The following is a 13,258-nucleotide window of genomic DNA, read 5'->3' as shown; positions in this document are numbered from 1 at the left end:
CTGCAGAAAGAGACACACAATATAGTAACTCTTCAGATGACACAATGGAAAAGTGTTGCAGTTGACAATCATCAGTACAGGAGGAACACATTATGCTGAATGCAGCCTAGTTTGGCACTGTGTCCCTGAACACAGGCCTTCCCCAATGCATGGGCCGCAAAAGTCAGGGAGCAGTTATTTCCATCTGGTAACAACACAGTGTATTGACAGTGAATGACATACAGAACAACATACATGTCTGATGTAAACAGTTAAAGTTAAAACAGCCATAAATAGGCCCATAATCAGAATGCAATATACTGCATCAAATAATGACTATGCTCTGCGTTATATCAATTAGACATACAGAAGGATGGCTATACAAACCTCTCGGAGCCTGACAGGTTCTCTCTAGAGCAGTTTAAGGATGTTTATAAAACCCAATAAAAAGCTTAGTCCCCCCCGCCCATAATCAAACAAGCATAACGGCAAAATTAAGCGCTTGTCAGTCAAATAGACTATAACGAATCTAATCATTTTTCCCTCATACAAACACGTATTGTCCTGGTATCGTACAGTTTACATACACAGGATGGAGTCCTTAACTCGTTTTTCAAACCACAAAACATGTCTTGTTAACCAACTATAGTTTTGGCAAGTCGGGTAGGACATCTACTTTGTGCATGACACAACTAATTTTTCAAAGAATTGTTTACGGACAGATTATTTCACTTATAATTCACTGTATCACAATTCCTGTGGGTCAAAAGTTTACATACACTAAGTTGACTGTGCCTTTAAACAGCTTGGAAAACTCCAGAAAATGTCATGGCTTTAGAAGCTTTTGCTAGGCTAATTGACATCATTTGAGTCAATTGGAGGTGTACCTGTGGATGTATTTCAAGGACTACCTTCAAACTCAGTGCCTCTTTGCTTGACATCATGGGAAAATTTTAAAAAATCAGCCAAGACCTAAGAAAAAAAACTGTAGACCTCCACAAGTCTGGTTCATTCTTGGGAGCAATTTCCAAACGCCTGAAGGTACCACGTTCATCTGTACAAACAATAGTACGCAAGTATAAACACCATGGGACCACGTAGCTGTCATACGGCTCAGGAAGGAGACGCGTTCTGTCTCCTAGAGATTAATGTACCTTGATTTGCACTTTTCGCACCAATCTCAGAACAACAGCAAAGGACCTTGTGAAGATGCTGGAGGAAACGGGTACAAAAGTATCTATATCCACAGTAAAACGAATCCTATATCAACATAACTTGAAAGGCCGCTCAGCAAGGAAGAAGCCACAGCTCCAAAACCGCCATAAAAAATCCAGACTACGGTTTCAAGCTGCACATAGGGACAAAGATCGTACTTTTTGGAGAAATGTCATCATGTCATGTTGTGGGGGTACTTTGCTGCAGGAGGGACTGGTGCATTTCACAAAATAGATGGCATCATGAGGTTGGAAAATTATGTGGATATATTGAAGCAACATCTCAAGACATCAGTCAGAAAGTTAAAGCTTGGTCGCAAATGGGTCTTCCAAATGGACAATGACCCCAAGAATACTTCCAAAGTTGAGGCAAAATGGCCTAAGGACAACAAAGTCAAGGTATTGGAGTGGTCATCACAAAGCACTGACCTCAATCCTATAGAAAATGTGTGGGCAGAACTGAAAAAGTGTGTGCGAGCAAGGAGGCCTAGAAACCTGACTCAGTTACACCAGCTCTGTCAGGAGGAATGGGACAAAATTCACCCAACTTATTGTGGGAAGCTTGTGGAAGGCTACCTGAAACATTTGACCCAAGTTAAAACAATTTAAAGGCAATGCTACCAAATACTAATTGAGTGTATGTAAACTTCTGACCCACTGGCAATGTGATGAAATAAATAAAAGCTGAAATAAATAATTCTCTCTATTATTATTTTGACATTTTACATTCATAAAATAAAGTGGTGATCCTAACTGACCAAAGACAGGGAATTTTTACTAGGATTAAAATGTCAGGAATTGTGAAAAACTGAGTTGAAATGTATTTGACTAAGGTGTATGTAAACTTCCGACTTCAACTGTATCTAGATACGTATCGGATCATCCTGAAAGGGAAAGATACCCCCCAGTGGTATATTTTGTTTTGGAATGAAAACTTTTCAAACTATTTTATGTTTTAACATCAGCCACATATTGTCCTACCATGACTTCAAAAAGTCTGTATAACAGCTTTGCCACTGGTATGACAATCAGCAATAAAGTGAAGTGCATCACAGCCTAACATAACTCTATTAAGGAGAATGCACAGCTCTCTTATCTTTGAACTGTATTTGCCAGTGAGTGTGCACAAACTATGAAATAACAAGTATGGAATCATCTCGTAACCAAAAAAATCTAAAGATATTGTATATTTGAGATTGTTCAAAGTAGCCACCCTTTGCCTTGATGACAGCTTTGCACACTCTTGGCATTCTCTCACACAGCTTCATGAGGAAGTCACCTGGAATACATTTCAATTAACAGGTGTGCCTTGTTAAAAAGTTCATTTGTGGAATTTCTTTCCTTCTTAATGCGTTTGAGCCAATCAGTTGTGTTATGACAAGGTAGGGGTGGTATACAGAAGATATCCTCTATTTGGTAAAAGACCCAAGTCCATTTTCCAAATTTTAGATTTTTAGTTCCAACCAAATAGGTGAACGGATGTTCTCCGCGTGTGTGGTTCCCACCGTGACGAATGGAGGATAAGGTGTGATGGTGCTTTGCTGGTGATACTGTCGGTGATTTATTTAGAATTCAATGCACACTTAACCAGCATGGCTACCACAGCATTCTGAGGTGATACGCCATCCCATCTTGTTTGCGCTTAGTGGGACTATCTTTTTTTTTTCAACAGGAAATTGACCCAAAACACACCTCCAGGCTGTGTAAGGGCTATTTGAACAAGAAGGAGAGTGATGGAGTGCTGCATCAGATGACCTGGCCTCCACAATCACCAAACCTCAACCCAATTGAGATGATTTGGGATGAGTTGGGCCGCAGAGTGAAGGAAAAGCAGTCAAAAAGTGCTCAGCATATGTGGGAACTGCTTCAAGACTGTTGGAAAAGCATTCCTCATGAAGCAGGTTGAGAGAATGCCAAAAGTGTGCAAAGCTGTCAAGGCATAGGGTGGCTACTTTGAAGAATCTAAAATATATTTTCATTACTACACGATTCCATATGTGTTATTTCATAGTTTTGATGTCTTCACTATTATTCTAGAATGTAGAAAATATAAAACCTTAAGAAAAACCTTTGAATGAGTAGGTGTGTCCAAACTTGACTGGTACTGTAAAAGTCAAGGGGTCTGAATAGTTTCCAAATGCACTGTATATACACACTTCACACGACTCGTAATAAGACTAAGCAATTAGCCTATTAAAATGTTTTTCTGGCTCCATAAAGATAATTAAGATATACAAGGAAGCATTAGTCAATGAGTTGACATTGACTAGCAAAAATTGGTCTGAGAACTGTCTAAATCATAGGCAGATATTTAATTAACATTGTACAATGAATGTATTCACATACAAGGCATGAAGCTTAACTTACAAAGATCCGAAGGTTAACTTAGAAGACAAAGCATTAACAAAGAGATGCCTATTAGGCCAGAGCCCTAGAAGCATAGGAAATGAAAATTGATCATGCAACCTTCCTCCATAAACTGAACAGAAGATAAGAGAGAGAGCAAAGGCATTTAATTCTAGTTATAACATCTGAAGGTGTAACCTTTCAACCCATAACCTACCACCATTGACCAATCAAATGATACCAGTGTAACCAGCATCTAAAAGCTTGTGTGGGGGATGAGACCAATGTAAATAAGACAGAATTCCTGAGAAGACAATAAAATCTCTCTGCATAGGGTAATTCAGAGTTCACCCTGTACAGATACATGTAACCACAGAGGTCATACATCCATATAGATACCATCAGAGTTATCCTCAGTGAACAAGTTTCACATAGATACCAAACATAGATCATATAGCATTGTTCTATCACAATAGTCAGTGCTCTGGATACTGTCACAGAGACATACATTTTTGCCCTTCAGAGGGGAAGGGCTGACTAGTCCTTGGGCATTATCCAATTGGACCATTTTCCATGCAGCTCCAGGTGACAAAGAGCACATTCATTCAGGCCGAGCCTACACGTGTGTGAGACAGGGCTTCAGACAGACAATAACGTCATCAGTGGCATGTGTCAGTGGAGGATCATTGCTGCCAGACAGACAGTGAGGGCCAAAGCACCAATTAGCAGAACAGACCTTTACAAAGTCAACACATTTTGACAAATCTAGACAGAGCCATGGTGACTATAGATGATGCATCTCAGACTATGCAAAAGTATATCCCCTGCTTTGTCTGGCCTGGGGTTCAGTTTCTCCGGACCATTCTCAATGTGTTATTTGATATTACAGGGATCTGTCATTGTATTGTGATAAATATGATACTGATTCAATATTAGTCTGATTTCACAGATGGGCCTTTTGTTTATCACAATCAGATTGGACTGTAGGCTATTTACTAATGCAATCGAGATTATGGCTTTTCCCATTTTCATAAGCTACAACAACACCTAAGGTAATTTCATGTGAATAACAAAAGTGAATTCAAAGACAGATCTCCATTAGGCAAAGGAAAATACCTCTCATCCATTTTTACGAAGCTGGATTCACGAGCCCCATGCTGATGTTCTTTGATTGGGTGGTTGGGGTGGAAGGTGGACTGGAGAGAGAGAAAATGAGAGCTTGTTTCTTTGTGCAGAGTGGTGGTCGGGCAGTCGGTCTAGGCAAGCGAGTTAAATGCATACAGCAGGGTGGGCGCCCTGGGGGTGTCTTGGTAATTGCTGGCGAGTCATAAAGGGCAAATAGAATGTTTACACTACCCTGGGGTCACCAGCATCATGTGTGCACACACTAGCGTGATGAGCACCACCCAGCTAACACATTTCTGTTAGTTCTTCTGAGAACCTTTTTAGCATGTTTTGGCATAAGATTAAGGAGAACATTCCCTTACTGTCAAACAAAACATACCCAGAACGTGGTCACCATGTTCTTAGAATATGCAATATTAATGTTCTAGACACGTTTCATGGGATGTTGCAAGAACATTCATGTGTCCAGTTTTCTGTGGGTTAGGAGAATATTCCATCAACATCCCACCAACATACGCTTTGCCTAGTTAAATAAAGGTTAAATAAAATACACAGAACATGGTTGCCATGTTCTCAGATACGTTTCTTGAGAACATGAAATGTGTCTAGAGCATTAATATTTTATATTCTGAGAAAATGGCCACCATGTTCTGTATATGTTTAGTGTGACATTGATGGAACAATATTCTCCCAACCCACAGAAACTGGACATATTCATGTTCTTGCAACATTCCCATGAAACATGTCAAGAACATTAATATATTATGTTCTGAGAACATGGCAACCATGTTCTGTGTAAGTTCTATTTGACATTAAAGGGATAGTCTCTTGAAAACATTCCTTGCACATCACGGGAACATTCCTATGAAAACGTTAGTTAATGACCTGAGACTATTAAATGAATGTTCTCTAAAGTTGTGGGAACGTTTGTTGCTAGCTGGGCACTCTCCAAAAGCTCCTGAAGATTTGCAGTGGGGCCCACTTTGTTTTTGTTATCCTGCTTTAAAAGCTAATTAGCCTTTCACCGTATTCCCATTTAATGCCTTCAGTACATGTCCATGTTTATATAGCTTGTAGAGTCTATCATTGCCACTGAGTAATCTAAGAGAGGGTGTCATGTTAAAGGGGAATTTCACCCGGGCTCTGCCACGGCATACAGTCATTACTATATTAACAACATTCAAGTTTTAGTATAAACATCACAATTATCTAAACCATAAGCTAGCACAAGCACATTTTAATTTCACTGCTGGAATCGGGAAGTTTCGACACCCTGTGTATTCGTCTGCTCATAGTGAACCACAAAGTCCGGCATTCATAGCGAATGCCTGGCTGTGCTAATTACAAACAAGTGTGTAAATTAGTTATCCTTCACCATTCTACCTACCACAGATTAACCGCAAATCCATTTTGACGACAGCTGAGAAGTGATGCGATACCATAATTTTTTTTCCCCTTCACAACAAAACAGAAGATTCTCTATTAGAGGTAACCAAACATTTTCTAGCTTGCTAGCCTAGCTGGGTAAGTTAGCTAGCTAACGTTACAGTCCTGCATTGAACTCTGAAAGCCATCAGCTGGTAGTCAATGCTAAACTGGTAGCTAGCTACCTTCAGCAGAGTAAAAATGTTTGTTTGTTCGGTCTACCTTTAACTGACGTAAGCTAACATAAGCTAGCTAATGCTCCCAAATAAAGAGTCTCTCAATTTGGTAGCCATCTATTCCACCCTTGTCTGGAAAACACTCTGTTACCAAAAATAGAATTGTGTGTTGATAGCAATGATGAATGTGTATAAATCATGTATGATTGGTTCTCAGCCATTCTCAGCTGGCTAGCAATCTTGCTGCCAATGTAGTGATGCTAGTTAGCTAACAGCAAGCTGACAATATTGAAATGCTTAGCTAGTCAGTCTAATAGAGATCAATACAATTAGTGGGGTGGTTAAATTGTGTATTTTGTTGTAGATGGTACAGAATCTGATTCCACCAACATGCGCTTCCAACTCCTAGCTCTGCACAAGGTTTAGGTAATTTGGCCAAAATATATCAAGCTGATGGCTAAGGTACCTCAATTTATTGTAAGCATGGTATAAATATGAATTGGGCGGTGTTTGCATGGTTTCGGTTTGTGTTATGGGGTTACAAGTAGTTAGAGGTAGCCTGAGGACCATAGAGTACCTTCCAGACCATGTAATCAATCTGCCCCTCTTCTCTTTTTACCTTTTTATTTTTGTAAAACTCAGGTTATATGGAGTCATTCCACAGTGCCCTACTGAAAAATACCCCAATGCGGGGGCATTTTGGGTACACAAGCATGAGGGAGTGGACATGCGGTTATGGAGCACAACAAGATTTTGGGACAGAAATCAGCAAGGGACACTGAAAGATATAAAAACAAGACTACAACAGTAATGACACAACCATCTCAGTATTCTCTCTGCAAATTCTCAAAACACAATACAAAGAAATGTCTACAAAATTCCCCTGCAAAGGGCTACTGTTGACAATAATGATCTGTCAACGTCAATGGGCGGTTTACATTTACATTTTAGTCATTTAGCAGACGCTCTTATCCAGAGCGACTTACAGTAGTGAATGCATACATTTCATACATTTTTTTTCCCATACTGGTCCCAAGTGGGAATCAAACCCACAACCCTGGCGTTGCAAACACCATGCTCTACCAACTGAGCCACACAGGACCACAGACAGTACTTTTTTGTTGTGCAGGGTTGTGCTTAGTAAATTAATTGTTGTGTATGAGAACGAGAGGTGCCATTTCTCCTCAATCTCCCATACACAACAATTCATACTGTGTAAGAACTGCCTTCCTAAGACTTTTCACACCTTCTTTAGCTCTTCACTTAATGTAGTTGACCGATCTTTCCTCTCAAAAGCAGCTCCCAATGTCCTCTAATTGTCCCTAAACAATACGCTTGCCAGTCCCATTCGGTTGATCCCTTTGCCAACAAAAGCATGTTGCCCTACGTCCCTTCCACAAAGAGAGTAAAATGTTAAGACCACAACCATGACTTTCCAGGAGACGTGCAGTATCACCAAATCTTTTTTCACTAATTGGTCTTTTGATCAATCGGATTAGTTCTGAAAAATATCTGATATGATTAAGACCAATTAGTGTAAAATAGACCAAAATTGGGCTGCTTGTGTAAACACAGCCAGTGTGGCTCAGCATGAGACGATGTAGAACAGGGGTCTCCAACCCTGTTTCTGGATAGCTACCCTCCAGTAGGTTTTCACTCCAACCCCAGTTGTAACTAACCTAGCTCATCTTATCAACTAGCTAATTATTAGAATCAGGTGTGGTAGATTAGGGTTGAATTGAAAACCTACAGGACGATAGCTCTCCAGGAACAGGGTTGGAGAGGCCTGATGTAGAACCAACAAAATAATATGGATATTTTCTAATCTTCTAAATTTGTTTGCCCACATGAATTCACAGAAGATATTTATACACTGCTCAAAAAAATAAAGGGAACACTTAAACAACACAATGTAACTCCAAGTCAATCACACTTCTGTGAAATCAAACTGTCCACTTAGGAAGCAACACTGATTGACAATAAATGTCACATGCTGTTGTGCAAATGGAATAGACAACAGGTGGAAAATATAGGCAATTAGCAAGACAACCCCAATAAAGGAGTGGTTCTGCAGGTGGTGACCACAGACCAGTTCTCAGTTCCTATGCTTCCTGGCTGATGTTTTGGTCACTTTTGAATGCTGGCGGTGCTTTCACTCTAGTGGTAGCATGAGACGGAGTCTACAACCCACACAAGTGGCTCAGGTAGTGCAGCTCATCCAGGATGGCACATCAATGCGAGCTGTGGCAAGAAGGTTTGCTGTGCCTGTCAGCGTAGTGTCCAGAGCATGGAGGCGCTACCAGGAGACAGGTCAGTACATCAGGAGACGTGGAGGAGGCCGTAGGAGGGCAACAACCCAGCAGCAGGACCGCTACCTCCGCCTTTGTGCAAGGAGGAGCAGAAGGAGCACTGCCAGAGCCCTGCAAAATAACCTCCAGCAGGCCACAAATGTGTCTGCTGAAACGGTCAGAAACAGACTCCATGAGGGTGGTATGAGGGCTCGACGTCCACAGGTGGGGGTTGTGCTTACAGCCCAACACCGTGCAGGACGTTTGGCATTTGCCAGAGAACACCAAGATTGGCAAATTCGCCACTGGCGCCCTGTGCTCTTCACAGATGAAAGCAGGTTCACACTGAGCACGTGACAGACGTGACAGTGTCTGAAGACACAGTGGAGAACGTTATGCTGCCTGCAACCTCCTCAGCATGACCGGTTTGGCGGTGGGTCAGTCATGGTGTGGGGTGGCATTTTTTGGGGGGGCCGCACAGCCCTCCATGTGCTCGCCAGAGGTAGCCTGACTGCCATTAGGTACCGAGATGAGATCCTCAGACCCCTTGTGAGACCATATGCTGGTGCGGTTGGCCCTGGGTTCCTCCTAATGCAAGAGAATGCTAGACCTCATGTGGCTGGAGTGTGTCAGCAGTTCCTGCAAGAGGAAGGCATTGATGCTATGGACTGGCCCGCCTGTTCCCCAGACCTGAATCCAATTGAGCACATCTGGGACATCATGTCTCGCTCCATCCACCAACGCCGCGTTGCACCACAGACTGTCCAGGAGTTGGCGGATGCTTTAGTCCAGGTCTGGGAGGAGATCCCTCAGGAGACCATCCGCCACCTCATCAGGAGCATGCCCAGGCGTTGTAGGGAGGTCTTACAGGCACGTGGAGGCCACACACACACACTACTGAGCCTAATTTTGACTTGTTTTAAAGACATTACATCAAAGTTGGATCAGCCTGTAGTGTGGTTTTCCACCTTAATTTTGAGTGTGACTCCAAATCCAGACCTCCATGGGTTGATAAATTGGATTTCCATTGATTATTTTTGTGTGATTTTGTTGTCAGCATATTCAACTATGTAAAGAAAAAAGGATTTAATAAGATTATTTCTTTCTTTCATTCAGATCTAGGATGTGTTGTTTAAGTGTTCCCTTTATTTTTTTGAGCAGTATATAAACTGTACAAGGCTCTGTAGCATCAAACAGATGCTTCAGATTCAGATCTCAAATCTAAAATACAGGAGAGGGTACACCATTTAATGCTAACTAAAGACAACTAGGTATTCAACAATATATGGTAAAGTAACATACAAAAAAATAATTGTATGAACAGTGTGATACAGTTCAGTGTGTCTCAGGTGTAGAGACACACAAGTGCAGAGAACTGTAGTACCAGATAATGTGATTTACCCAAATATTTTTGCTAACATCTTGTCTATTTCAAGTCTTCTCTCATTGATCGAGAGAGGTGGGTGTCCACCCCAAAGTGCTGCAAGTCATGACAGACCTTTCTCAATCAATAAGTGAGAAGACTTGATATAGACACGAGGGCATTGCACATATTTTTTGATTACTTTATGGAGCAAAAAAAGTATTTATTTTAAAAACAAAGCATTTTCTAAATTCAAACTGACCCCCTGCTTCCCCGAATTGAGGACGAAGACACCATTGCTAAGGTTGGTAGAAAATTCTCTGTGCTGCAACATACAGTACCTATCCTGTAATTCCTAGTAATGGTTACCAAAACTCTTTGGCTAAATCACATTATCTAGTGTAACAATCTGTCGCTAAGAGAACTGGTAATGAGCAGATGATGGGAGAGGTGGTCATGATGAAATTGCCTTATCAAATAAACATACAGCAAGTTCAGGGAATACTTGTAAAGCTGTGGGAGGAGTGTTGTCCTGATCAAACTGCCATTCAGCTCCTCATGAGTCATCTGCTTAAAATTCAGCAAAATGTGTAATACCTCGAGGGATTAGTTCACGAGATGCAGTTCTGCTACAATGACACACGCATGCAAAGGAATTCTGTATCTAGAATCCCCTCCAGCAAGAAGCCCAGGCAGCACACGGTATTATACTCTATTGTACAGTTTGAACGACAGTTGATCCGTGCCAGCATAACATCAATATTAGTGTAGACTAGTTGAACATGCAAATATGTGTACAGGCACAGATATTACATTTGTAACAGTATCTAGCCTAATAGAAATAAATATGGCATAACCCTTAACCTTTGCACAGTGACCAGACCGTACAAATGAGCCTAGGTAGGTAGGCAGACAGTATCTACCGACAGCCATGTCTATCAGGCATGCTTTAGGCAAATATTTTGATAGTCAAACCAGCTTCCTGTCTATTTCATCCAAGGTCATAATGATAACCAATGTCAACCCTCGTCAATGATGTTACATTGCTAGCTAGTAAAATGATTTACAGTTGCTGATGTTACACGTTTGCTAACAAGTTACTAATGGGAGGTGTGGCGCATAAGAAGTTAGCAGGCGCCAGGCTAACTAGCTAGCCAACTCCAGTCATGTGCCAACGTTTGCTGGTAAACCTGGTTTAGTTGGCTGGTTGTAATGTTGTAGCTTGCTGTTCAGTAGCTAGCCAAATATATGACTAAAAAGACAAGAGGTTTTACAATTAAGATACAAAAGTAATCCGATTGTAAAACCTCTATTTTTAGTCATCGATATGGCTACCGGTAGTTGTTTAGCTGGCTAACTTAGCTAGTTAGCTAGCTACATAGCCGGCTATGTTAGCAAACAGAAAAATAACTTAATTTCCCCCCACTGTAACACAGAAGTATGTTGGCCAGCAATACACAATAGTGTTTCAGTAGATAAACTAAAGTTAGCTAGCTAGGTGGCTTGCAGGAAAAATAACTTAGCTAGGTGCCCTATTTCTCAACTGTCCTCTCGGTGCTGGCACCAGCTGTATCTGAGCTCTTTGTTTCGAATCCTCTTTGCTATATTCCAGTTGAAACATGTATGATTGAATGTCATAATGTAAAGTGCATTCTGAAAGTAATCAGAACCCTTCACTTTTTCCACATTTTGTTACGTTACAGCCTTATTCTAACATGAATAAAAAATAAAAAATAAAAAAATCTACACACAACACCCCATAATGACAAAGCGAAAACAGGTTTAGAAATGTTTGCAAATGTATTAAAAACAGAAATACCTTATTTACATAAATATACAGACCCTTTGCTATTACACTAAAGATTGAGCTCAGGTGCATCCTGTTTCCATTGATCATCCTTGAGATGTTTCTACGACTTGATTGGTGTCCACCTGTGGTAAATTCAATTGATTGGACATGATTTGGAAAGGCACACACCTGTCTCTATAAGGTCCCACAGTTTACAGTGCATGTTAGGGCAAAAACCAAGCCATGATGTCGAAGGAATTGTCCGTAGAGCTCCGAGACAGGATTGTGTCGAGGCACAGATCTGGGGAAGGGAAGTAAAACATTTATGCAGCATTGAAGGTCCCCAAGAACACAGTGGCCTCCATCATTTTTAAATGGAAGAAGTTTGGAACCACCAAGAATCTTCCTAAAGCTGGCCACCCAGTCAAACTGAGCAATCGGGGGAGAAGGGCCTTGGTCAAGGTGACCAAGAACCCGATGGTCACTCTGACAGAGCTCAAGAGTTCCTCTATGGAGATTGGACAACCTTCCAGAAGGACAATCATCTCTGCAGCACTCCACCAAGCAGGAATTTATGGTAAAGTGGCCAGGCGGAAGCCATTCCTCAGTAAACTCCCACTTGGAGTTTGCCAAAAGGCACGTAAAGGACTCTCAGACCATGAGAAACAACACACCGGAAGCTGTCATAGGGTATATCATTCAACCTGTGAAGCCCTGACCTGCCTTCCTCGTGGGCAATTATGTGTGAAACACATCTCACTGTCCTAGAAATGCTTCAAACATGATGAAAACAATCCCAGATGTCTGTCAGACTCACCGATTTGACTCTTACAAGTCATAGAAAAAAATGCAAGACTCCCACTCACAATTAAAGCTGACAATTGTGTTATTCTTTGTAGATTAGTAGTGGAATGTTTTGGCCCTCAAGGTCTTTATTAGAACCATCAGGATTATTGACTGAAAGTCCTGAGCTATGGTTCTCATCTAGCATTCAACACATCTCAGCTGCATTCTAGTCATGGAATAACAATATGCTGTAAATTAGGTATAAGACCAGGATCAACTGATCAACATCCTGGTCATACACTGAAGATGAGGATCCTGCTCATGAATTAACATTAGAATTCGGGTTGTGAATGTTATGACCGCAGGAAAACTAGCTCTCGTCATGGCGTCAGCTAATGGGGATCCTAATAAAATAAAATAGTTGTCTACCTTGTCTACCTTAACTGTTGATGTTGTTGTTTGTTGTGTTATTTCCCACCATGCCCTCCCACTGGGCACAGACATTCATTCAATGTATATTCTACGTATTTCAACCAGTGTGTGCCCAGTGGGCTGGGGCTGCTGACCTCTGACCCCTGATGACCCCCAGGCTCTGAGTTCAGTCTGTGGTGAACCGTGGGTCTCATAAATGAGGGCACGCCTTCCTGGCCTCCCTTCCTGGCTGCCTGTGAACTACCCAGACACCCCTAGGGCATGTTGGAGACAAACTACCCGCCACAACAAAACCAAAATTGGGTTCACAGCTCTCAATGCAGAAACCACAAGGC

This window comes from Salmo salar, chromosome 16 (assembly GCF_965601325.2).
Source record: "Salmo salar chromosome 16, fSalSal1, whole genome shotgun sequence".
Taxonomy (NCBI): domain Eukaryota; kingdom Metazoa; phylum Chordata; class Actinopteri; order Salmoniformes; family Salmonidae; genus Salmo; species Salmo salar.
This window is presented reverse-complemented; position numbering follows the sequence as displayed.